At 42.3% G+C, this 25,802-nt stretch overlaps 1 long non-coding RNA gene across 2 annotated transcripts; it reads right to left on the bottom strand.

The window, feature by feature from the left end:
- Nucleotides 1-14,589: 14,589 nt before the first annotated feature.
- LOC142734957 (uncharacterized) lies at nt 14,590-25,045 on the bottom strand. Of its 2 annotated transcripts, none has more exons than XR_012880481.1 (3): nt 24,982-25,045; nt 14,853-14,940; nt 14,590-14,760 (listed from the first exon to the last, which is right to left on the bottom strand). It is a non-coding gene; the product is annotated as an uncharacterized LOC142734957 (long non-coding RNA). The 2 variants fall into 2 exon arrangements; XR_012880480.1 differs by lacking the exon at nt 24,982-25,045 and adding an exon at nt 15,024-15,849.
- Nucleotides 25,046-25,802: the final 757 nt, after the last annotated feature.

The raw sequence follows: 25,802 nt of genomic DNA, 5'->3' as shown, positions 1-25,802 counted from the left end.
TTGCTCTGTCCTCTCCACCTCCTGACAGATATATAGTGATATAATCTGCAGAGTATTACACCACTGACCTCTCTACAGATCTGCAGAACATTGCTCCTGTATCACATGACAGATATATGGTGATATATTCTGCAGATTATTACACCACTGACCTCTCTAGATATCTGCAGAACATTGCTCTGTCCTCTACTGACAGATACATAGTGATATATTCTGCAGATTATTACACCACTGACCTCTCTACAGATCTGCAGAACATTGCTCTGTCCTCTACTGACAGATACATAGTGATATATTCTGCAGATTATTACACCACTGACCTCTCTACAGATCTGCAGAACATTGCTCTGTCCTCTACTGACAGATACAGAGTGATATATTCTGCAGATTATTACACCACTGACCTCTCTAGAGATCTGCAGAACATTGCTCTGTCCTCTACTGACAGATACATAGTGATATATTCTGCAGATTATTACACCACTGACCTCTCTACAGATCTGCAGAACATTGCTCTGTCCTCTACTGACAGATACATAGTGATATATTCTGCAGATTATTACAACACTGTCCTCTCTACAGATCTGCAGAACATTGCTCTGTCCTCTACTGACAGATACAGAGTGATATATTCTGCAGATTATTACACCACTGACCTCTCTACAGATCTGCAGAACATTGCTCTGTCCTCTACTGACAGATACATAGTGATATATTCTGCAGATTATTACACCACTGACCTCTCTACAGATCTGCAGAACATTGCTCTGTCCTCTACTGACAGATACAGAGTGATATATTCTGCAGATTATTACACCACTGACCTCTCTACAGATCTGCAGAACATTGCTCTGTCCTCTACTGACAGATACATAGTGATATATTCTGCAGATTATTACACCACTGACCTGTCTACAGATCTGCAGAACATTGCTCCTGTATCACATGACAGATACAGAGTGATATATTCTGCAGATTATTACACCACTGACCTCTCTACAGATCTGCAGAACATTGCTCTGTCCTCTCCACCTCCTGACAGATACATAGTGATATATTCTGCAGATTATTACACCACTGACCTCTCTACAGATCTGCAGAACATTGCTCTGTCCTCTACTGACAGATACAGAGTGATATATTCTGCAGATTATTACACCACTGACCTCTCTACAGACCTGCAGAACATTGCTCTGTCCTCTCCACCTCCTGACAGATACAGAGTGATATATTCTGCAGATTATTACACCACTGACCTCTCTACAGATCTGCAGAACATTGCTCTGTCCTCTACTGACAGATACAGAGTGATATATTCTGCAGATTATTACACCACTGACCTCTCTAGAGATCTGCAGAACATTGCTCTGTCCTCTACTGACAGATACAGAGTGATATATTCTGCAGATTATTACACCACTGACCTCTACAGATCTGCAGAACATTGCTCTGTCCTCTCCACCTCCTGACAGATACAGAGTGATATATTCTGCAGATTATTACACCACTGACCTGTCTAGAGATCTGCAGAACATTGCTCTGTCCTCTACTGACAGATACAGAGTGATATATTCTGCAGATTATTACACCACTGACCTCTCTACAGATCTGCAGAACATTGCTCCTGTATCACATGACAGATATATGGTGATATATTCTGCAGATTATTACACCACTGACCTCTCTAGATATCTGCAGAACATTGCTCTGTCCTCTACTGACAGATACAGAGTGATATATTCTGCAGATTATTACACCACTGACCTCTCTACAGATCTGTAGAACATTGCTCTGTCCTCTACTGACAGATACAGAGTGATATATTCTGCAGATTATTACACCACTGACCTCTCTACAGATCTGCAGAACATTGCTCCTGTATCACATGACAGATATATGGTGATATATTCTGCAGATTATTACACCACTGACCTCTCTAGATATTTGCAGAACATTGCTCTGTCCTCTACTGACAGATACAGAGTGATATATTCTGCAGATTATTACACCACTGACCTCTCTACAGATCTGCAGAACATTGCTCTGTCCTCTACACCTCCTGAGATATACATAGTGATATATTCTGCAGATTATTACACCACTGACCTGTCTACAGATCTGCAGAACATTGCTCTGTCCTCTACTGACAGATACATAGTGATATATTCTGCAGATTATTACACCACTGACCTCTCTACAGATCTGCAGAACATTGCTCTGTCCTCTACTGACAGATACAGAGTGATATATTCTGCAGATTATTACACCACTGACCTCTCTACAGATCTGCAGAACATTGCTCTGTCCTCTACTGACAGATACATAGTGATATATTCTGCAGATTATTACACCAGTGACCTCTCTACAGATCTGCTGAACATTGCTCTGTCCTCTCCACCTCCTGACAGATACATAGTGATATATTCTGCAGATTATTACACCACTGACCTGTCTAGAGATCTGCAGAACATTGCTCTGTCCTCTACTGACAGATACAGAGTGATATATTCTGCAGATTATTACCACTGACCTCTCTACAGATCTGCAGAACATTGCTCTGTCCTCTCCACCTCCTGACAGATACAGATTGATATATTCTGCAGATTATTACACCACTGACCTCTCTACAGATCTGCAGAACATTGCTCTGTCCTCTACTGACAGATACAGAGTGATATATTCTGCAGATTATTACACCACTGACCTGTCTACAGATCTGCAGAACATTGCTCTGTCCTCTACTGACAGATACAGAGTGATATATTCTGCAGATTATTACACCACTGACCTCTCTACAGATCTGCAGAACATTGCTCTGTCCTCTACTGACAGATACATAGTGATATATTCTGCAGATTATTACACCACTGACCTCTCTAGATATCTGCAGAACATTGCTCTGTCCTCTACTGACAGATACATAGTGATATATTCTGCAGATTATTACACCACTGACCTCCCTAGAGATCTGCAGAACATTGCTCTGTCCTCTACTGACAGATACATAGTGATATATTCTGCAGATTATTACACCACTGACCTGTCTACAGATCTGCAGAACATTGCTCTGTCCTCTCCACCTCCTGACAGATATATAGTGATATATTCTGCAGAGTATTACACCACTGACCTCTCTACAGATCTGCAGAACATTGCTCTGTCCTCTACTGACAGATACAGAGTGATATATTCTGCAGATTATTACACCACTGACCTCTCTACAGATCTGCAGAACATTGCTCTGTCCTCTCCACCTCCTGACAGATACAGAGTGATATATTCTGCAGATTATTACACCACTGACCTCTCTAGATATCTGCAGAACATTGCTCTGTCCTCTACTGACAGATACAGAGTGATATATTCTGCAGATTATTACACCACTGACCTCTCTAGAGATCTGCAGAACATTGCTCTGTCCTCTACTGACAGATACATAGTGATATATTCTGCAGATTATTACACCACTGACCTCTCTACAGATCTGCAGAACATTGCTCCTGTATCACATGACAGATATATGGTGATATATTCTGCAGATTATTACACCACTGACCTCTCTACAGATCTGCAGAACATCGCTCCTCTACCTCCTGACAGATACAGAGTGATATATTCTGCAGATTATTACACCACTGACCTCTCTAGATATCTGCAGAACATTGCTCTGTCCTCTGCTGACAGATACAGAGTGATATATTCTGCAGATTATTACACCACTGACCTCTCTAGAGATCTGCAGAACATTGCTCTGTCCTCTACTGACAGATACATAGTGATATATTCTGCAGATTATTACACCACTGACCTCTCTACAGATCTGCAGAACATTGCTCCTGTATCACATGACAGATATATGGTGATATATTCTGCAGATTATTACACCACTGACCTCTCTAGATATCTGCAGAACATTGCTCTGTCCTCTACTGACAGATACAGAGTGATATATTCTGCAGATTATTACACCACTGACCTCTCTAGAGATCTGCAGAACATTGCTCTGTCCTCTACTGACAGATACATAGTGATATATTCTGCAGATTATTACACCACTGACCTGTCTAGAGATCTGCAGAACATTGCTCTGTCCTCTACTGACAGATACAGAGTGATATATTCTGCAGATTATTACACCACTACCCTCTCTACAGAGCTGCAGAACATTGCTCTGTCCTCTCCACCTCCTGACAGATATATAGTGATATAATCTGCAGAGTATTACACCACTGACCTCTCTACAGATCTGCAGAACATTGCTCCTGTATCACATGACAGATATATGGTGATATATTCTGCAGATTATTATACCACTGACCTCTCTAGATATCTGCAGAACATTGCTCTGTCCTCTACTGACAGATACATAGTGATATATTCTGCAGATTATTACACCACTGACCTCTCTACAGATCTGCAGAACATTGCTCTGTCCTCTCCACCTCCTGACAGATACATAGTGATGTATTCTGCAGATTATTACACCACTGACCTCTATACAGATCTGCAGAACATTGCTCTGTCCTCTTCACCTCCTGACAGATACAGAGTGATATATTCTGCAGATTATTACACCACTGACCTCTCTACAGATCTGCAGAACATTGCTCTGTCCTCTACTGACAGATACAGAGTGATATATTCTGCAGATTATTACACCACTGACCTCTCTACAGATCTGCAGAACATTGCTCTGTCCTCTACTGACAGATACATAGTGATATATTCTGCAGATTATTACAACACTGTCCTCTCTACAGATCTGCAGAACATTGCTCTGTCCTCTACTGACAGATACATAGTGGTATATTCTGCAGATTATTACACCACTGACCTCTCTACAGATCTGCAGAACATTGCTCTGTCCTCTACTGACAGATACAGAGTGATATATTCTGCAGATTATTACACCACTGACCTCTCTACAGATCTGCAGAACATTGCTCTGTCCTCTCCACCTCCTGACAGATACATAGTGATATATTCTGCAGATTATTACACCACTGACCTCTCTAGAGATCTGCAGAACATTGCTCTGTCCTCTACTGACAGATACATAGTGATATATTCTGCAGATTATTACACCACTGACCTCTCTACAGATCTGCAGAACATTGCTCTGTCCTCTCCACCTCCTGACAGATATATAGTGATATAATCTGCAGAGTATTACACCACTGACCTCTCTACAGATCTGCAGAACATTGCTCCTGTATCACATGACAGATATATGGTGATATATTCTGCAGATTATTACACCACTGACCTCTCTAGATATCTGCAGAACATTGCTCTGTCCTCTACTGACAGATACATAGTGATATATTCTGCAGATTATTACACCACTGACCTCTCTACAGATCTGCAGAACATTGCTCTGTCCTCTACTGACAGATACATAGTGATATATTCTGCAGATTATTACACCACTGACCTCTCTACAGATCTGCAGAACATTGCTCTGTCCTCTACTGACAGATACAGAGTGATATATTCTGCAGATTATTACACCACTGACCTCTCTAGAGATCTGCAGAACATTGCTCTGTCCTCTCCACCTCCTGACAGATACATAGTGATATATTCTGCAGATTATTACACCACTGACCTCTCTAGAGATCTGCAGAACATTGCTCTGTCCTCTACTGACAGATACATAGTGATATATTCTGCAGATTATTACACCACTGACCTCTCTACAGATCTGCAGAACATTGCTCTGTCCTCTACTGACAGATACATAGTGATATATTCTGCAGATTATTACAACACTGTCCTCTCTACAGATCTGCAGAACATTGCTCTGTCCTCTACTGACAGATACAGAGTGATATATTCTGCAGATTATTACACCACTGACCTCTCTACAGATCTGCAGAACATTGCCCTGTCCTCTACTGACAGATACATAGTGATATATTCTGCAGATTATTACACCACTGACCTCTCTACAGATCTGCAGAACATTGCTCTGTCCTCTACTGACAGATACAGAGTGATATATTCTGCAGATTATTACACCACTGACCTCTCTACAGATCTGCAGAACATTGCTCTGTCCTCTACTGACAGATACATAGTGATATATTCTGCAGATTATTACACCACTGACCTGTCTACAGATCTGCAGAACATTGCTCCTGTATCACATGACAGATACAGAGTGATATATTCTGCAGATTATTACACCACTGACCTCTCTACAGATCTGCAGAACATTGCTCTGTCCTCTCCACCTCCTGACAGATACATAGTGATATATTCTGCAGATTATTACACCACTGACCTCTCTACAGATCTGCAGAACATTGCTCTGTCCTCTACTGACAGATACATAGTGATATATTCTGCAGATTATTACACCACTGACCTCTCTACAGATCTGCAGAACATTGCTCTGTCCTCTACTGACAGATACAGAGTGATATATTCTGCAGATTATTACACCACTGACCTCTCTACAGATCTGCAGAACATTGCTCTGTCCTCTACTGACAGATACATAGTGATATATTCTGCAGATTATTACACCACTGACCTGTCTACAGATCTGCAGAACATTGCTCCTGTATCACATGACAGATACAGAGTGATATATTCTGCAGATTATTACACCACTGACCTCTCTACAGATCTGCAGAACATTGCTCTGTCCTCTCCACCTCCTGACAGATACATAGTGATATATTCTGCAGATTATTACACCACTGACCTGTCTACAGATCTGCAGAACATTGCTCTGTCCTCTACTGACAGATACAGAGTGATATATTCTGCAGATTATTACACCACTGACCTCTCTACAGATCTGCAGAACATTGCTCTGTCCTCTCCACCTCCTGACAGATACATAGTGATATATTCTGCAGATTATTACACCACTGACCTCTCTACAGATCTGCAGAACATTGCTCTGTCCTCTACTGACAGATACAGAGTGATATATTCTGCAGATTATTACACCACTGACCTCTCTACAGACCTGCAGAACATTGCTCTGTCCTCTCCACCTCCTGACAGATACAGAGTGATATATTCTGCAGATTATTACACCACTGACCTCTCTACAGATCTGCAGAACATTGCTCTGTCCTCTACTGACAGATACAGAGTGATATATTCTGCAGATTATTACACCACTGACCTCTCTAGAGATCTGCAGAACATTGCTCTGTCCTCTACTGACAGATACAGAGTGATATATTCTGCAGATTATTACACCACTGACCTCTACAGATCTGCAGAACATTGCTCTGTCCTCTCCACCTCCTGACAGATACAGAGTGATATATTCTGCAGATTATTACACCACTGACCTGTCTAGAGATCTGCAGAACATTGCTCTGTCCTCTACTGACAGATACAGAGTGATATATTCTGCAGATTATTACACCACTGACCTCTCTACAGATCTGCAGAACATTGCTCCTGTATCACATGACAGATATATGGTGATATATTCTGCAGATTATTACACCACTGACCTCTCTAGATATCTGCAGAACATTGCTCTGTCCTCTACTGACAGATACAGAGTGATATATTCTGCAGATTATTACACCACTGACCTCTCTACAGATCTGTAGAACATTGCTCTGTCCTCTACTGACAGATACAGAGTGATATATTCTGCAGATTATTACACCACTGACCTCTCTACAGATCTGCAGAACATTGCTCCTGTATCACATGACAGATATATGGTGATATATTCTGCAGATTATTACACCACTGACCTCTCTAGATATTTGCAGAACATTGCTCTGTCCTCTACTGACAGATACAGAGTGATATATTCTGCAGATTATTACACCACTGACCTCTCTACAGATCTGCAGAACATTGCTCTGTCCTCTACACCTCCTGAGATATACATAGTGATATATTCTGCAGATTATTACACCACTGACCTGTCTACAGATCTGCAGAACATTGCTCTGTCCTCTACTGACAGATACATAGTGATATATTCTGCAGATTATTACAACACTGTCCTCTCTACAGATCTGCAGAACATTGCTCTGTCCTCTACTGACAGATACATAGTGATATATTCTGCAGATTATTACACCACTGACCTCTCTACAGATCTGCAGAACATTGCTCTGTCCTCTACTGACAGATACAGAGTGATATATTCTGCAGATTATTACACCACTGACCTCTCTACAGATCTGCAGAACATTGCTCTGTCCTCTACTGACAGATACATAGTGATATATTCTGCAGATTATTACACCAGTGACCTCTCTACAGATCTGCTGAACATTGCTCTGTCCTCTCCACCTCCTGACAGATACATAGTGATATATTCTGCAGATTATTACACCACTGACCTGTCTAGAGATCTGCAGAACATTGCTCTGTCCTCTACTGACAGATACAGAGTGATATATTCTGCAGATTATTACCACTGACCTCTCTACAGATCTGCAGAACATTGCTCTGTCCTCTCCACCTCCTGACAGATACAGATTGATATATTCTGCAGATTATTACACCACTGACCTCTCTACAGATCTGCAGAACATTGCTCTGTCCTCTACTGACAGATACAGAGTGATATATTCTGCAGATTATTACACCACTGACCTGTCTACAGATCTGCAGAACATTGCTCTGTCCTCTACTGACAGATACAGAGTGATATATTCTGCAGATTATTACACCACTGACCTCTCTAGATATCTGCAGAACATTGCTCTGTCCTCTACTGACAGATACATAGTGATATATTCTGCAGATTATTACACCACTGACCTCTCTAGATATCTGCAGAACATTGCTCTGTCCTCTACTGACAGATACATAGTGATATATTCTGCAGATTATTACACCACTGACCTCCCTAGAGATCTGCAGAACATTGCTCTGTCCTCTACTGACAGATACATAGTGATATATTCTGCAGATTATTACACCACTGACCTGTCTACAGATCTGCAGAACATTGCTCTGTCCTCTCCACCTCCTGACAGATATATAGTGATATATTCTGCAGAGTATTACACCACTGACCTCTCTACAGATCTGCAGAACATTGCTCTGTCCTCTACTGACAGATACAGAGTGATATATTCTGCAGATTATTACACCACTGACCTCTCTACAGATCTGCAGAACATTGCTCTGTCCTCTCCACCTCCTGACAGATACAGAGTGATATATTCTGCAGATTATTACACCACTGACCTCTCTAGATATCTGCAGAACATTGCTCTGTCCTCTACTGACAGATACAGAGTGATATATTCTGCAGATTATTACACCACTGACCTCTCTAGAGATCTGCAGAACATTGCTCTGTCCTCTACTGACAGATACATAGTGATATATTCTGCAGATTATTACACCACTGACCTCTCTACAGATCTGCAGAACATTGCTCCTGTATCACATGACAGATATATGGTGATATATTCTGCAGATTATTACACCACTGACCTCTCTACAGATCTGCAGAACATCGCTCCTCTACCTCCTGACAGATACAGAGTGATATATTCTGCAGATTATTACACCACTGACCTCTCTAGATATCTGCAGAACATTGCTCTGTCCTCTGCTGACAGATACAGAGTGATATATTCTGCAGATTATTACACCACTGACCTCTCTAGAGATCTGCAGAACATTGCTCTGTCCTCTACTGACAGATACATAGTGATATATTCTGCAGATTATTACACCACTGACCTCTCTACAGATCTGCAGAACATTGCTCCTGTATCACATGACAGATATATGGTGATATATTCTGCAGATTATTACACCACTGACCTCTCTAGATATCTGCAGAACATTGCTCTGTCCTCTACTGACAGATACAGAGTGATATATTCTGCAGATTATTACACCACTACCCTCTCTACAGAGCTGCAGAACATTGCTCTGTCCTCTCCACCTCCTGACAGATATATAGTGATATAATCTGCAGAGTATTACACCACTGACCTCTCTACAGATCTGCAGAACATTGCTCCTGTATCACATGACAGATATATGGTGATATATTCTGCAGATTATTATACCACTGACCTCTCTAGATATCTGCAGAACATTGCTCTGTCCTCTACTGACAGATACATAGTGATATATTCTGCAGATTATTACACCACTGACCTCTCTACAGATCTGCAGAACATTGCTCTGTCCTCTCCACCTCCTGACAGATACATAGTGATGTATTCTGCAGATTATTACACCACTGACCTCTATACAGATCTGCAGAACATTGCTCTGTCCTCTTCACCTCCTGACAGATACAGAGTGATATATTCTGCAGATTATTACACCACTGACCTCTCTACAGATCTGCAGAACATTGCTCTGTCCTCTACTGACAGATACAGAGTGATATATTCTGCAGATTATTACACCACTGACCTCTCTACAGATCTGCAGAACATTGCTCTGTCCTCTACTGACAGATACATAGTGATATATTCTGCAGATTATTACAACACTGTCCTCTCTACAGATCTGCAGAACATTGCTCTGTCCTCTACTGACAGATACATAGTGGTATATTCTGCAGATTATTACACCACTGACCTCTCTACAGATCTGCAGAACATTGCTCTGTCCTCTACTGACAGATACAGAGTGATATATTCTGCAGATTATTACACCACTGACCTCTCTACAGATCTGCAGAACATTGCTCTGTCCTCTCCACCTCCTGACAGATACATAGATATATATTCTGCAGATTATTACACCACTGACCTCTCTAGAGATCTGCAGAACATTGCTCTGTCCTCTACTGACAGATACATAGTGATATATTCTGCAGATTATTACAACACTGTCCTCTCTACAGATCTGCAGAACATTGCTCTGTCCTCTACTGACAGATACATAGTGATATATTCTGCAGATTATTACACCACTGACCTCTCTACAGATCTGCAGAACATTGCTCTGTCCTCTACTGACAGATACAGAGTGATATATTCTGCAGATTATTACACCACTGACCTCTCTACAGATCTGCAGAACATTGCTCTGTCCTCTCCACCTCCTGACAGATACATAGTGATATATTCTGCAGATTATTACACCACTGACCTCTCTAGAGATCTGCAGAACATTGCTCTGTCCTCTACTGACAGATACATAGTGATATATTCTGCAGATTATTACACCACTGACCTCTCTACAGATCTGCAGAACATTGCTCTGTCCTCTACTGACAGATACATAGTGATATATTCTGCAGATTATTACACCACTGACCTGTCTACAGATCTGCAGAACATTGCTCCTGTATCACATGACAGATACAGAGTGAGATATTCTGCAGATTATTACACCACTGACCTCTCTACAGATCTGCAGAACATTGCTCTGTCCTCTCCACCTCCTGACAGATACATAGTGATATATTCTGCAGATTATTACACCACTGACCTGTCTAGAGATCTGCAGAACATTGCTCTGTCCTCTACTGACAGATACAGAGTGATATATTCTGCAGATTATTACACCACTGACCTCTCTACAGATCTGCAGAACATTGCTCTGTCCTCTACTGACAGATACAGAGTGATATATTCTGCAGATTATTACACCACTGACCTCTCTAGAGATCTGCAGAACATTGCTCTGTCCTCTACTGACAGATACAGAGTGATATATTCTGCAGATTATTACACCACTGACCTCTCTACAGATCTGCAGAACATTGCTCTGTCCTCTCCACCTCCTGACAGATACAGAGTGATATATTCTGCAGATTATTACACCACTGACCTCTCTACAGATCTGCAGAACATTGCTCTGTCCTCTACTGACAGATACAGAGTGATATATTCTGCAGATTATTACACCACTGACCTCTCTAGATATCTGCAGAACATTGCTCTGTCCTCTACTGACAGATACAGAGTGATATATTCTGCAGATTATTACACCACTGACCTCTCTAGAGATCTGCAGAACATTGCTCTGTCCTCTACTGACAGATACATAGTGATATATTCTGCAGATTATTACACCACTGACCTCTCTACAGATCTGCAGAACATCGCTCCTCTACCTCCTGACAGATACAGAGTGATATATTCTGCAGATTATTACACCACTGACCTCTCTAGATATCTGCAGAACATTGCTCTGTCCTCTACTGACAGATACAGAGTGATATATTCTGCAGATTATTACACCACTACCCTCTCTACAGATCTGCAGAACATTGCTCTGTCCTCTCCACCTCCTGACAGATATATAGTGATATAATCTGCAGAGTATTACACCACTGACCTCTCTACAGATCTGCAGAACATTGCTCCTGTATCACATGACAGATATATGGTGATATATTCTGCAGATTATTACACCACTGACCTCTCTAGATATCTGCAGAACATTGCTCTGTCCTCTACTGACAGATACATAGTGATATATTCTGCAGATTATTACACCACTGACCTCTCTACAGATCTGCAGAACATTGCTCTGTCCTCTACTGACAGATACATAGTGATATATTCTGCAGATTATTACACCACTGACCTCTCTACAGATCTGCAGAACATTGCTCTGTCCTCTACTGACAGATACAGAGTGATATATTCTGCAGATTATTACACCACTGACCTCTCTAGAGATCTGCAGAACATTGCTCTGTCCTCTCCACCTCCTGACAGATACATAGTGATATATTCTGCAGATTATTACACCACTGACCTCTCTAGAGATCTGCAGAACATTGCTCTGTCCTCTACTGACAGATACATTGTGATATATTCTGCAGATTATTACACCACTGACCTCTCTACAGATCTGCAGAACATTGCTCTGTCCTCTACTGACAGATACATAGTGATATATTCTGCAGATTATTACACCACTGACCTCTCTACAGATCTGCAGAACATTGCTCTGTCCTCTACTGACAGATACAGAGTGATATATTCTGCAGATTATTACACCACTGACCTCTCTACAGATCTGCAGAACATTGTTCTGTCCTCTACTGACAGATACATAGTGATATATTCTGCAGATTATTACACCACTGACCTGTCTACAGATCTGCAGAACATTGCTCCTGTATCACATGACAGATACAGAGTGATATATTCTGCAGATTATTACACCACTGACCTCTCTACAGATCTGCAGAACATTGCTCTGTCCTCTCCACCTCCTGACAGATACATAGTGATATATTCTGCAGATTATTACACCACTGACCTCTCTACAGATCTGCAGAACATTGCTCTGTCCTCTACTGACAGATACAGAGTGATATATTCTGCAGATTATTACACCACTGACCTCTCTACAGACCTGCAGAACATTGCTCTGTCCTCTCCACCTCCTGACAGATACAGAGTGATATATTCTGCAGATTATTACACCACTGACCTCTCTACAGATCTGCAGAACATTGCTCTGTCCTCTACTGACAGATACAGAGTGATATATTCTGCAGATTATTACACCACTGACCTCTCTAGAGATCTGCAGAACATTGCTCTGTCCTCTACTGACAGATACAGAGTGATATATTCTGCAGATTATTACACCACTGACCTCTACAGATCTGCAGAACATTGCTCTGTCCTCTCCACCTCCTGACAGATACAGAGTGATATATTCTGCAGATTATTACACCACTGACCTGTCTAGAGATCTGCAGAACATTGCTCTGTCCTCTACTGACAGATACAGAGTGATATATTCTGCAGATTATTACACCACTGACCTCTCTACAGATCTGCAGAACATTGCTCCTGTATCACATGACAGATATATGGTGATATATTCTGCAGATTATTACACCACTGACCTCTCTAGATATCTGCAGAACATTGCTCTGTCCTCTACTGACAGATACAGAGTGATATATTCTGCAGATTATTACACCACTGACCTCTCTACAGATCTGTAGAACATTGCTCTGTCCTCTACTGACAGATACAGAGTGATATATTCTGCAGATTATTACACCACTGACCTCTCTACAGATCTGCAGAACATTGCTCCTGTATCACATGACAGATATATGGTGATATATTCTGCAGATTATTACACCACTGACCTCTCTAGATATTTGCAGAACATTGCTCTGTCCTCTACTGACAGATACAGAGTGATATATTCTGCAGATTATTACACCACTGACCTATCTACAGATCTGCAGAACATTGCTCTGTCCTCTACTGACAGATACAGAGTGATATATTCTGCAGATTATTACACCACTGACCTCTCTACAGATCTGCAGAACATTGCTCTGTCCTCTACTGACAGATACAGAGTGATATATTCTGCAGAGTATTACACCACTGTCCTCTCTACAGATCTGCAGAACATTGCTCTGTCCTCTCCACCTCCTGACAGATACAGAGTGATATATTCTGCAGATTATTGCACCACTGACCTCTCTACAGATCTGCAGAACATTGCTCTGTCCTCTCCACCTCCTGACAGATACATAGTGATATATTCTGCAGAGTATTACACCTATAACCTTCGGACCCCCATAGAACACAGGTTCCCTGGATAAATTCCCCAATCTAGAAATGAAAACACTAAAAATGGTAAAAATAAATCTGTTTATTATAGAATCTGGTAGAATTTCGGTGCGGTTTTCTGTGGCTCCGGCCCTTTAACATGCGATGATCGGTGAGATGAAGAGGGGGAGGGTCCTTCTTCACCCGTGGATATGGCCGCCAGTCCACCCTTACACAGCTCGATCCTGGATCAGAAGAAACCGAAAACTTTTTTCATATTTTTCAAAGTCGGATCCTAGAAAAGGAAAAAATACAAATAAGCAAAAAAATTCACAAAACCTTCACCACAAGGAGAAGATGAAGACGAGCGGAAGACGTCAGACTTACCGGATCTCGCGTCTGCTCATCACTGGAGGAGTCTTCATGGGAATTTCTGATGGTTTAGGTGGTAAAGACCACGATGTTGGGGTGACAACTGCAAAACAAATCAGAAATTCAGTGTCCAGGCGGCTGTAGAAGAGTCGTGAGGTGAGAAGATCATCAGTGGACGGCACTTACCTCACCTAAAGATGGTAAATGGGCCCCGAGCGGCAGATGGAAATAAGATGGCCGCTATCTCTCCCGGGGGTTGGGGGCCCTGATGGTAAATGGGCCCCAAGTGGCAGATGTTACTAAAATGGCCACTTTCTCTTTCGGGGGTTGGAGGCCCTGATGTTAACCGTAGCCCCCGAAAGGTCGTCCATCTCCACATCAGGAGCTGGAAATTGGCGTCCGCCAACCTCCATCTTCCCATCCTCCATCTCCACGTCCTCTGGAAACTGGCGTCCGCCAACCTCCATCTTCTCATCCTCCTCCTCCATCTCCACGTCCTCTGGAAACTGGCGTCCGCCAGCCTCCATCTTCTCATCCTCCTCCTCCATCTCCACGTCCTCCGGAAATTGGCGTCCGCCAACCTCCATCTTCTCTACAACACTCATCATTGGAAACATCACCATCCTCCTCCTCTTCATATGAGACACGTCCATGACGAGAGCCAGCAAGAGAAACTGACACCGCGGTCAATGTGTGACCCCAATTTATAAACTTGATGATGTCACAACCTGAGGGCCATTATGTGCAAACGGAACACATGCAGATCACAGGCCCCGCCCTTCACATGACATCACGCTCAGATTCTCTAGAGGACGTCACGCTCAGAGAAATAGAATCTGCCCACATTCTAGATGACATCACAAGAAGCGTATCCCAGTGAACCGTTACAACAGAGCGGCCATTTATAACGTAATATGGTAGAAGAATACAGACAGTCGGGGGTTTTAAATAAAACATTTTTACACCGTTCACTGTGTGAGTCAAATAATGCTATGTTGTAATAGTTCCGGACTTTTACCGATGCAGCGATACCAGTTTTATTATTATTTTTACATTGTTCTTGGGGAATAATGGGAAATGTTTTGTTTTTTACACACATTTTATTAGTTCCCCTAGGGGACTTGAACCAGTGATCATTAGATCGCTGGTACAATACACTGCAATACATGGATGAGTTACGGAAACAGCGTAACTCGCTGAGCTACGCTGTTTCCGGAACTCCCATAGTAGTGAATGTCAGTTATAGAAGCAGCGTAGCGTGCTACTCTGTAGCCGTAACTACTATTCAGTTCTATGGGAGTTGCGGAAACTGCGTAACTCGAACATGTAACCAGAAAGTGAAGTGGCCGGAAGACCGCGGAGCCGGGTAAGATGGAATGGGGCTTAGGGGGCCCCGTTCTAGAGATATTACACCTGTGGATATGTCATAAATGTCCTTCGTAGGAAAACCAATATAAATGCCGCGGTCGCTATTGACCGCAGTATTTAACTAGTTAAACAGCGCCATCTCTGTTCCTAGCCGGTAGTGCAGCGTGTCAGAAGCTGACACCTGCAGTGTATGGAGCAGGCTCAGCGCGTGAGCCCGCTCCATACATCATCCCCTCCCCGCCTGATGATGTGCTGGCACATCACGGGTCGGGAAGGGGTTAAGTAAGGAGCGGTCAGGGGGCCCGGCACTGCCGACTAGAACACGCAGGGACTTGTTAGCAAGATTTATTCTTGCTAAAAACTGCGCCTTATAGTCCGAAAAATACGGTATATATATATATATATTGATTGTAGATTTTTTCAATTGTATTTTCGGTACATAATTAACCCTTTCATGACCAGGGGTCATTGATGCCCCTGCGTCCAGGGCAAATTTTCCATTTCTGATTTGCACTTCTTTAGGGTATGTGCACACACACTAATTACGTCCGTAATTGACGGACGTATTTCGGCCGCAAGTCCCGGACCGAACACAGTGCAGGGAGCCGGGCTCCTAGCATCATAGTTATGTACGATGCTAGGAGCCCCTGCCTCTCCGTGGAACTACTGTCCCGTACTGAAAACATGATTACAGTACGGGACAGTTGTCCTGCAGAGAGGCAGGGACTCCTAGCATCGTACATAACTATGATGCTAGGAGCCCGGCTCCCTGCACTGAGTTCGGTCCGGGACTTTCGGCCGAAATACGTCCGTCAATTACGGACGTAATTAGTGTGTGTGCACATACCCTTAGACGATAATAACTTTGCAACCGCTTTGAATATCACAACTATTTTAACTTTGATTTTTACAAGACTTATGAGGCTTTCATTTTCTAGATTAGTTTAATTAATTCCATGTTTTACAATTTTATTATGAGCAGAAAAATCACAAAAAAAATTGAAAAATAAACAATTTTGTCATTTTTGAAAATAGATTTACCCGTTATTTATGTGTGTGTGTGTGCGTGTTATATATATATATATATACACACATATATATATATATATACACATACATATATACACACACATACATATATACACATACATATATACACATACATATATACACACATATATACACATATACATATATACACATACATATATACACACACATACATATATACACATACATACACACACATATATACACATATACATATATACACATACATATATACACATACATACACACACATACATATATATATATATATATATATACACACATATACATATATACACATACATACACACACACATATACACACATCCATACACACACATACATATATACACACACATACATACACATACATACACATACATATATACACATACATATATACACATACATACACACACATACATATATACACATACATATATACACATCCATATACACATACATATATACACATACATACACACACATACATATATATATACACATACATATATACACATACATACACACACACACACATACATATACACATACATACACACACATATATACACATACATACACACACACATATATATATACACACATACATACACACACATACATATATACACATACATACACACACATACATACACACATACATACACACACATACATATATACACACTGTTGCAGCTCTTTAAAGGGAAGGTGTCACGGAAAATTTTATTTTTTATATAATATTGCTTTTAGTAGGTCATTAAAATAAATTGTATTTATTTGTGTTGTACTTTTTATTTTTTTCTTTCTTTTACCTCTCTATGGGGGCTGCCAGTTTTTTTTTCATCTCTGTATGTGTTGATTAACGACACGTACAAAGATGGAATACGGCAGCTACAGTGCATAGGAGTCAATGAACGCCTCCCGTCCATTGCCTCTGCTATCTGGCTTTGTACTGCGCAGACGCAGGTCAGAGTCACACAGCAGAGCAGCTGTTTGCAGGGAGAGAGCAGGCGCCATCATGAAGACCAGCTGCACTGCATGTAAGGTGTGTGTGTGTCTGTCCCACTCTCTATCTCACAGACCCCCGCTCTCGTGACCCCCCCCACCCGACGGCCCCCCCTGTAGTCGTGCAGGAGACTCTGTATAAAGGACACATGATGTAACTGTCCTGGGAATGCTGGGTGATAATATGCCTGGTGTTAGTGTGGTCACCCAGCTTTCCCAGACCCCTGTCACATTCCCAAACAGTCTCAGCACAACTAGAGAGATTTACCGTTCAGGGGTCTGGGAAAGCTGGGTGACCACCATTACCCCTCCTACTGGAGTGTTTGGGGATGTGACTAATGAACCTCTCACACTCCAGTAGGAGGGGTAATGGTTGTCACCCAGCTTTCCCAGACGCAGATATAACCAGGAAAGGGCTGGATGGACGGGCTGAGGGTGCACAGCGTTTTTGGTGATCCCCCTCTGTCATGTGATCGGACCTAGGTTACCGGTTCATCTGACGGGGTTCATGTGACTATAAATCTGTCCATAACGAGAGACAGTGCACTCAGGACAAGCCCTGCCCTCATGCCGTAGTTGTGGTTCTGTCTGCAGTGATGGCGGTGGGTGGCTCTGACACCCGCCTCCCCCGTTGGGTCATCTCAGGACAGAAGGGGTGTCCGGATTGGAGACAAAGCGCCGCACCTGTCCTCAGGTTGTGTCTGGTATTGCAGTTCACCTCCATTGAAGTGAATAGGACAGAGCTGTAATACCACACCCGACCTGAGGACAGGTGCGGCGCCATGTTTTCCTGGACGACCCCTTTAACACTTTTCTCGTGTCTGCAGAGCTGTGTGTGTGTGACAGAGCGGAGTGTTAACGCGCGCCGCTGATACTTCATAGCCGCTTATCAGCTCTTTTGAAGAATCAGCGGCAAGCACCCCCCCCCCCCCCCCCACACACACACACACACACACACACAAAATCAAGTGTAATCAAGCGGTTTTTGATGTGGTTTTTATAGCAAAAAAGGGAAAGGGAGACCCCGCTGGCTGGCAGGCACAACACTGTAACAAAGTGAAACTAATCTGCGGTTAGGCAAAATAGAGAAGGGTTGCCCTTGTTTCCAGCCAGATACAGGAGTATTCAATAAGATAAAATATAACTTTTATTGGGTATGATTAAATAAGTAAATGATCAAAGACGAAACGACACTCGTTTAAAAACGAGCCAATGCTCACTGGCAGCAGAAGATCTGCGTGCTGAGATGCAAACAGTCAGTCCAGTGTAATGGGTCAGTGTTTAGACAGCGTCTGCAGTACGCTGAAATTGCAAAACAAGATCATAGCAGCGGCTGACAGTCAGTGAGACATTGCGTATAAAACATAGCGAGAAGCCCCCCCGACATGTTTCGCTACGAACGTAGCGTCCTCAGGGGTTCAAATGGGGCTACTGACGGCGTATTGTGGATCTACACCCTTTTAAAGCCTCGGTCCGCCATGACAGTGGGCGTCGGTCCGCAGGGACCCAATGAAAAGAGGCTAAACAGACCGGCCGTCAATAGTGAGACGAGCGGGTCGTAAGGCCAATCAGAATGGCCAATGGACTGCACCAATCAGAAATCCAGGAGGGCGCGCCTGCGCACAAAAAGTCGGCGCACATCCTTAAAGGGTGGGAAGACCTTGTAACCGATAATTCTCTACGCATGCTTCACTACCCCTTGGACTTTGAAAAAAGTGCCTTTGATCAAATTAACCTCCAGTTGCAAAAGGAAATTGAGGATATTAAAATCTTCAGTACCACATCCGAATATAACAACTGTGAAATCAAACTACAAAGAAATATGGAAAGCCTGCAAAGAGAAATGAAGGAACGCAACACCGTAAATATATACGAGACCGCAAAGACTTTGAAACGGGACAAGCGTATTCATTCCGTAAACACACACACCCCCTGTTATCCATCGTGAAATTAGATCTACTGACTACTCTGAATCTGATATCTCCGGTACAGATGACCCTAGGCCATCCCTTGAGGATAAGAGACTGGGGACAAAGCGAAAAACCAATAACAGGAGATATAATCCTCCAAAAAGAACCTTTTTACCTCTTAAAGTAAATAAACAAATATGCCCTATACAACCTGGCCAAGAAAATCCATCCAGAGTACCCATGTCGGCTCCCTCTTCTTCCTCCTCCTATGCTTTACCCACTATGTTCACGACCAATACGGTTACCACCCCCTTCACAGCGGGGAAGAACACTGGACCATTGGGAGCAAGCATTACAGTGTCAAGTGGCACTGGGAAGAGTCCATCTACTCTAAATACTCCGTTTCCTTTTTTAGGACCACCCAATTTGGGTTGGAATCAGGTGAGTTGAGGGACTTGAAGTCAGGGGACCTGATGACTAAAAATGACAGAATGCAGATATATAATTTATCTTCTTTCCAACTGAACCCATATCAGATGGCGCTTCTACAGAAAGGCCTTTCATACCCTCCCACCCCTGGCTATGACGAATTCACTTGGACCAAAGATCTACATTTATTTGCACGGAAGTTAGCTCTACTTAAACATTTTAAAGTTAACCCTTCTCCGAACACTCCAAATACTCCCAATGAATTGAGGACTCTTACTGACCTCGAAGCACTTCTTAATGAAAATGAATTTGGAGCTACTATGGCCACGGGTCCTTTCTCGTCTTTGCGACCAAAGTCACACATGACACCACCGTTCTCCCAATATGGCCACATCGACATATTTGTCAAGATGGTCAGTGCAGATCTACGAGGGTTAAAATACGCTAAATCCAAAGTCTTTGGTAACCTCAGTCATATGGAGCAGGTTGCATTGGATGAACTCTCTAAGAATGAATCCATCATTGTTAAGCCATCGTACAAGGGGGGTAACACTGTCGTTATGGATAGGGATGATTACACATCTATGGTCCACAGACTTTTAGATCATGTGTCCACTTATACCATTCTTGCAAAAAATCCTACCGAACAGTTCACTAGTGAATTACATTCCTTACTTTCGGAGGCGAAATCACAGTTTCTCATCACACAGGATGAGTTTAAAAGAATGTTTAATCCTAATCCAACCCTTTCAACATTCTACGCCTTGCCTAAGGTTCATAAAACATCTCGTCCAATACCAGGCAGACCTATCGTTTCGGGGAACGATAACCTCACGCAAGGGATTAGTTATAAGTAGATGAGATGCTCTCATCCTTTGCCACAGCCTTGCCCTCCTATCTTAGAGATACTAAGGTCACTGTCACCAGGATCCAGGGGATTTCTGTTACAGCCATCACCTTAATAGCCAGCATTGATGTTGAATCTCTATACACTAACATTAGACACGATCTTGGTTTAACTGCTGTGCAATATTTTTTGAGCACGAAGGGCACTCAGTTCCAAGCACACAATGAATTCATTATTTGACTACTTAAAATTATTTTATCCCACAATAATTTTATGTTCGATGGTGAATTTTACCATCAAATAAAAGGCAGTGCCACGGGCACAGTTTGTGCACCCACATATGCTAATCTTTTTTTACGGTGGTGGGAAGATAGTTTTGTTTTCACGGATGATTTATGTTTTTTTACCTGTCACATTTTATTCTGGGGTCGATACATTGATGATATTCTTATTTTTTGGGATGGGGACAAATCACTTTTCTTGGACTTTATGGAGATTCTCAACATCAATGACATAGGCATGAAATTCACTTACGAAATACACGAGAAAGAAATTAATTTCCTGGATCCCAAAATCTCGCTGGACCCTGGTGGCAGTGTGCACACCGACATCTATCAGAAGACTACTGCTACCAACAATTTCCTACATTGGGAAAGTTTCCACCCTCCGGCCCTGAAAAAGGGTATTCCCATAGGACAGTATCTCAGAGCGAAAAGAAACTGCTCCGATGAGAAGTCCTTCCAATCTGAATGTGACAAACTTTGACAAATTTTGCGCACGTGGGTACCCTAAAAAGTCCCTACATAGAGCTTATGCCAGAGCTAGAGCCATCACTAGAGGTGAGTTACTTTATGGAAGAGGGAAGATAAATGCTCCATTATCACCCCAAATTAGATGCATAGGCAATTTTGATATATGCTCTCCTCAGATTTTCTAAATACTGCAAAAACATTGGCCTATTCTTCAAGCTGAGACAACCTAAACAAAACCTCACACCAAAAAATGGTGTATGCTGGGGTCCCTTATTGCAAGTAGACAACCTAGAAGCGAACCATGAAGGGACATAGCCCTTAAAGAAATAGTATACTGAATGATATACAAAAGTACAAAAAATCTTTATTAAATATAATCACCAATAACATATAATGGAATAAAAGATGGGATACATCATACACGGAGATATATACAGCAGGGTCAGATGGCATAGACCATAGACAAACAGAGTCAACCATACAAGGATGACCAAACCACGCTCAGATAGTTCATATGACAGAATTATAAACCCATGGGTATAAGGTAATAAGGCCCACACGTAGTATAGAGCTACCAGCTGATTATGACAATATGCAGAGATAGACAATAAGGTCTATCATTGCCTACAAAATATATAGCAATACATGAAAAGTGAAGCTAGAAGCATCCAAAGACAACATATAGGCTCAAATGGCCAGAAAGATATAACTCTGACGAAGCCGGTCTACAGGGCGAAACGCGCGTCGAGGCGTTCATTCATCCATCCACTTTTTTGATCTCTTGCACTCCTTATCATGTCCCAGGGTATGTGCTAGCTTTTTCAGCCTCTACATGATTGTACTATTGCGTCCAGCTATTGTCAGTTATATCTTTCTGGCCATTTGAGCCTATATGTTGTCTAACACAGGGCTGTGTTGGGTGAATAAATTCACATTTTTTGCTGAGTGCTGCTTCTAGTCTCTTTTCTTGGATATATGTATGAGGAGTACGTCACTCCTTAATTTTTGAAGCTAGCACCAACCGTTTCTTGGCTATCTACACAGTGCCGCTCCTATACCCTGTTCTATATATATATATATATATATATATATATATATATAGGTGTAACCTGTGAGTGTAATCCTGCCTGTAATGATAATGAGATGACTGCTGAGAAACGATCTCTACAGAATAGGAAGGATCAGTCCATTATGAATGGTGGATCCTGTGTTATCTATATATACACGTTACCTGTCAGTGTAATCCTGCCTGTGATGATAATGAGAGGTGTGATGAGAAGTGATCTATACAGAACAGGAAGGGTCAGTCTATTATGAATGGTGGATTCTTTGTTATCTACATATATAGATGTTACCTGTCAGTGTAATCCTGCCTGTGATGATAATGAGAGGTGTGATGAGAAGTGATCTATACAGAACAGGAAGGATCAGTCTATTATGGATGGTGGATCCTGTGTTATCTATATATAGATGTTACCGGTCAGTGTAATCCTGCCTGTGATGATGAGACGAGTGCTGAGAAATGATCTCTACAGAACAGGAAGGGTCAGTCTATTATGAATGGTGGATTCTGTATTATCTATATATATATATATATATATATATATATATATATATATATATATACATATATATATATATATATATATATATGTTACCTGTCAGTGTAATCCTGCCTGTGATGAGACGAGTGCTGAGAAATGATCTCTACAGAACAGGAAGGGTCAGTCTATTATGAATGGTGGATTCTTTGTTATCTACATATATAGATGTTACCTGTCAGTGTAATCCTGCCTGTGATGATAATGAGATGAGTGCTGAGAAATGATCTCTACAGAACAGGAAGGGTCAGTCTATTATGAATGGTGGATTCTTTGTTATCTACATATATAGGTGTTACCTGTCAGTGTAATCCTGCCTGTGATGATAATGAGATGACTGCTGAGAACTGTAAGGAGCAGTCTACTATGAGACTCATTGGCCAGAGGGAAAACTGCAAGATTAGATAAAGACATAAAAAAATAATATTAAAAAAAAACACCAAAAAATCATAAAAAATATGTTTAACAGAAACTTGATTTGTACAATAGATCATTTTCTGATGACACATTCTCTGTAAGTGATTGAACTGAGCTTTTCTAGATCTCGGCCTAGAGTGCCGCTGTTAATCGCAGCCGCTGCCCCCCAAAATCTGATGCTAAACCTAGTGCATGACCGGATTCATAGAACACCTTGTAGAGAACTTCTATGTGCAGTCACAGCTCCCTCAGGTCCTGCACTATGTATAATACAGTGTCTGACGTGTTACTGTAATGTACAACTAAGGAGGAACCCCACCTTAAAGAGAACAGAAAGGAGAAGACCTTTTCTCTCCTCAGTAGATGTTGACTCGCTCATTGCTGTGACGCTATCTAATCATAGTGGACAGCCTCACAGCGATGCAAAAGACCTGCAGGAAATTTCACAAAATCAGCAGGTTTTCTGCATCGCTGTGAAGCGGTCCGCTCTGATTGGACAGTGTCACAGCAAAAAGTGAGGCAACGCCTACTGAGGAGAGATGGTGTCTCCTCTTTGTACCTTTAATTACAACACGCATATGTTAGGTGCAAAACGGAGTAAGGGCTGTAGTGGAACAACATGGAGGGGGGCAAAAAAGAAAAAGACAGCGTTGGAATCTGGAGGACGCCAAGTATAAGGGGAGGAATGTGGTTAAAAAAACACAGCAGGTCCTGCTTAATAAACCACGGAGTTCACTTTCTAAATTCATTATTACTGACCTCTGGTAACACCTCCTGGAATTTCCTCCTCCGGTTCACTCTTACACGGTTGATCGACCCTCACTCACTCTTCTTCTTCTTCATCCTCTGTTTTAATAATAGTCACATCTTCCCCCTGATTTCACATATGTAACAATTCAGTACAATACAGCAGAGAGTGCGAAGAATCTAACAGATCAACATAAGAAACCACCAAACTCTATGACCCCATCTATGACCGTTAGGGATGCACGATGCCTCGAAACTTCCATACTGTTTAGATACCGTTATTTCATGTATTTCGATACTTAGCTCTGCGGCCGCACAGCTCAGTATAGTAACACATGAATGTATGAGAGCGGGGCTGCGGCTGTGTGATAGTCATTGCTCCGCTCCTGAGTCCTGACAAGTGCGCGGGGTCAGGATGATGCGATGCGGCCAGCGCTGCACTAATGATTGCCGGCACTGAAGACAGAACATGGCGGGCGCGCTGCAAAACACCCCCATGTTCTGTCTTCAGTGTCTGCACCGCCGCTTATTATAGTGCAGCGCCGGCCGCATCACCTCATGCTGACCGCGCTCTCACTTATTGTCAGGAGCGGGGCAATGGTTGTATTACACAGCCACAGCCCCCCTCTATAACGGCGGAGATTAGAGAAACCTCTCATCTCCGCCGCTATTCCCCTGAATGCTGCGATCACAGCGGACTGCAGCATTCAGGAGAAAGGGAGATGCCCCTTGGATCGCATCGCAGGAATCCCTGTTACGCGATTGAGGGACATACCATATATGGGCAGACAGCCCAGGGTCCATTGAAGGACCCCAGGGCTGTCCTACCATAT

This window comes from Rhinoderma darwinii, unplaced genomic scaffold (genome assembly GCF_050947455.1).
Source record: "Rhinoderma darwinii isolate aRhiDar2 unplaced genomic scaffold, aRhiDar2.hap1 Scaffold_995, whole genome shotgun sequence".
Taxonomy (NCBI): Eukaryota; Metazoa; Chordata; class Amphibia; order Anura; family Rhinodermatidae; genus Rhinoderma; species Rhinoderma darwinii.
The sequence above is the reverse complement of the archived record's forward strand: the minus strand, read 5'-3'. Positions and strand labels throughout refer to the sequence as shown.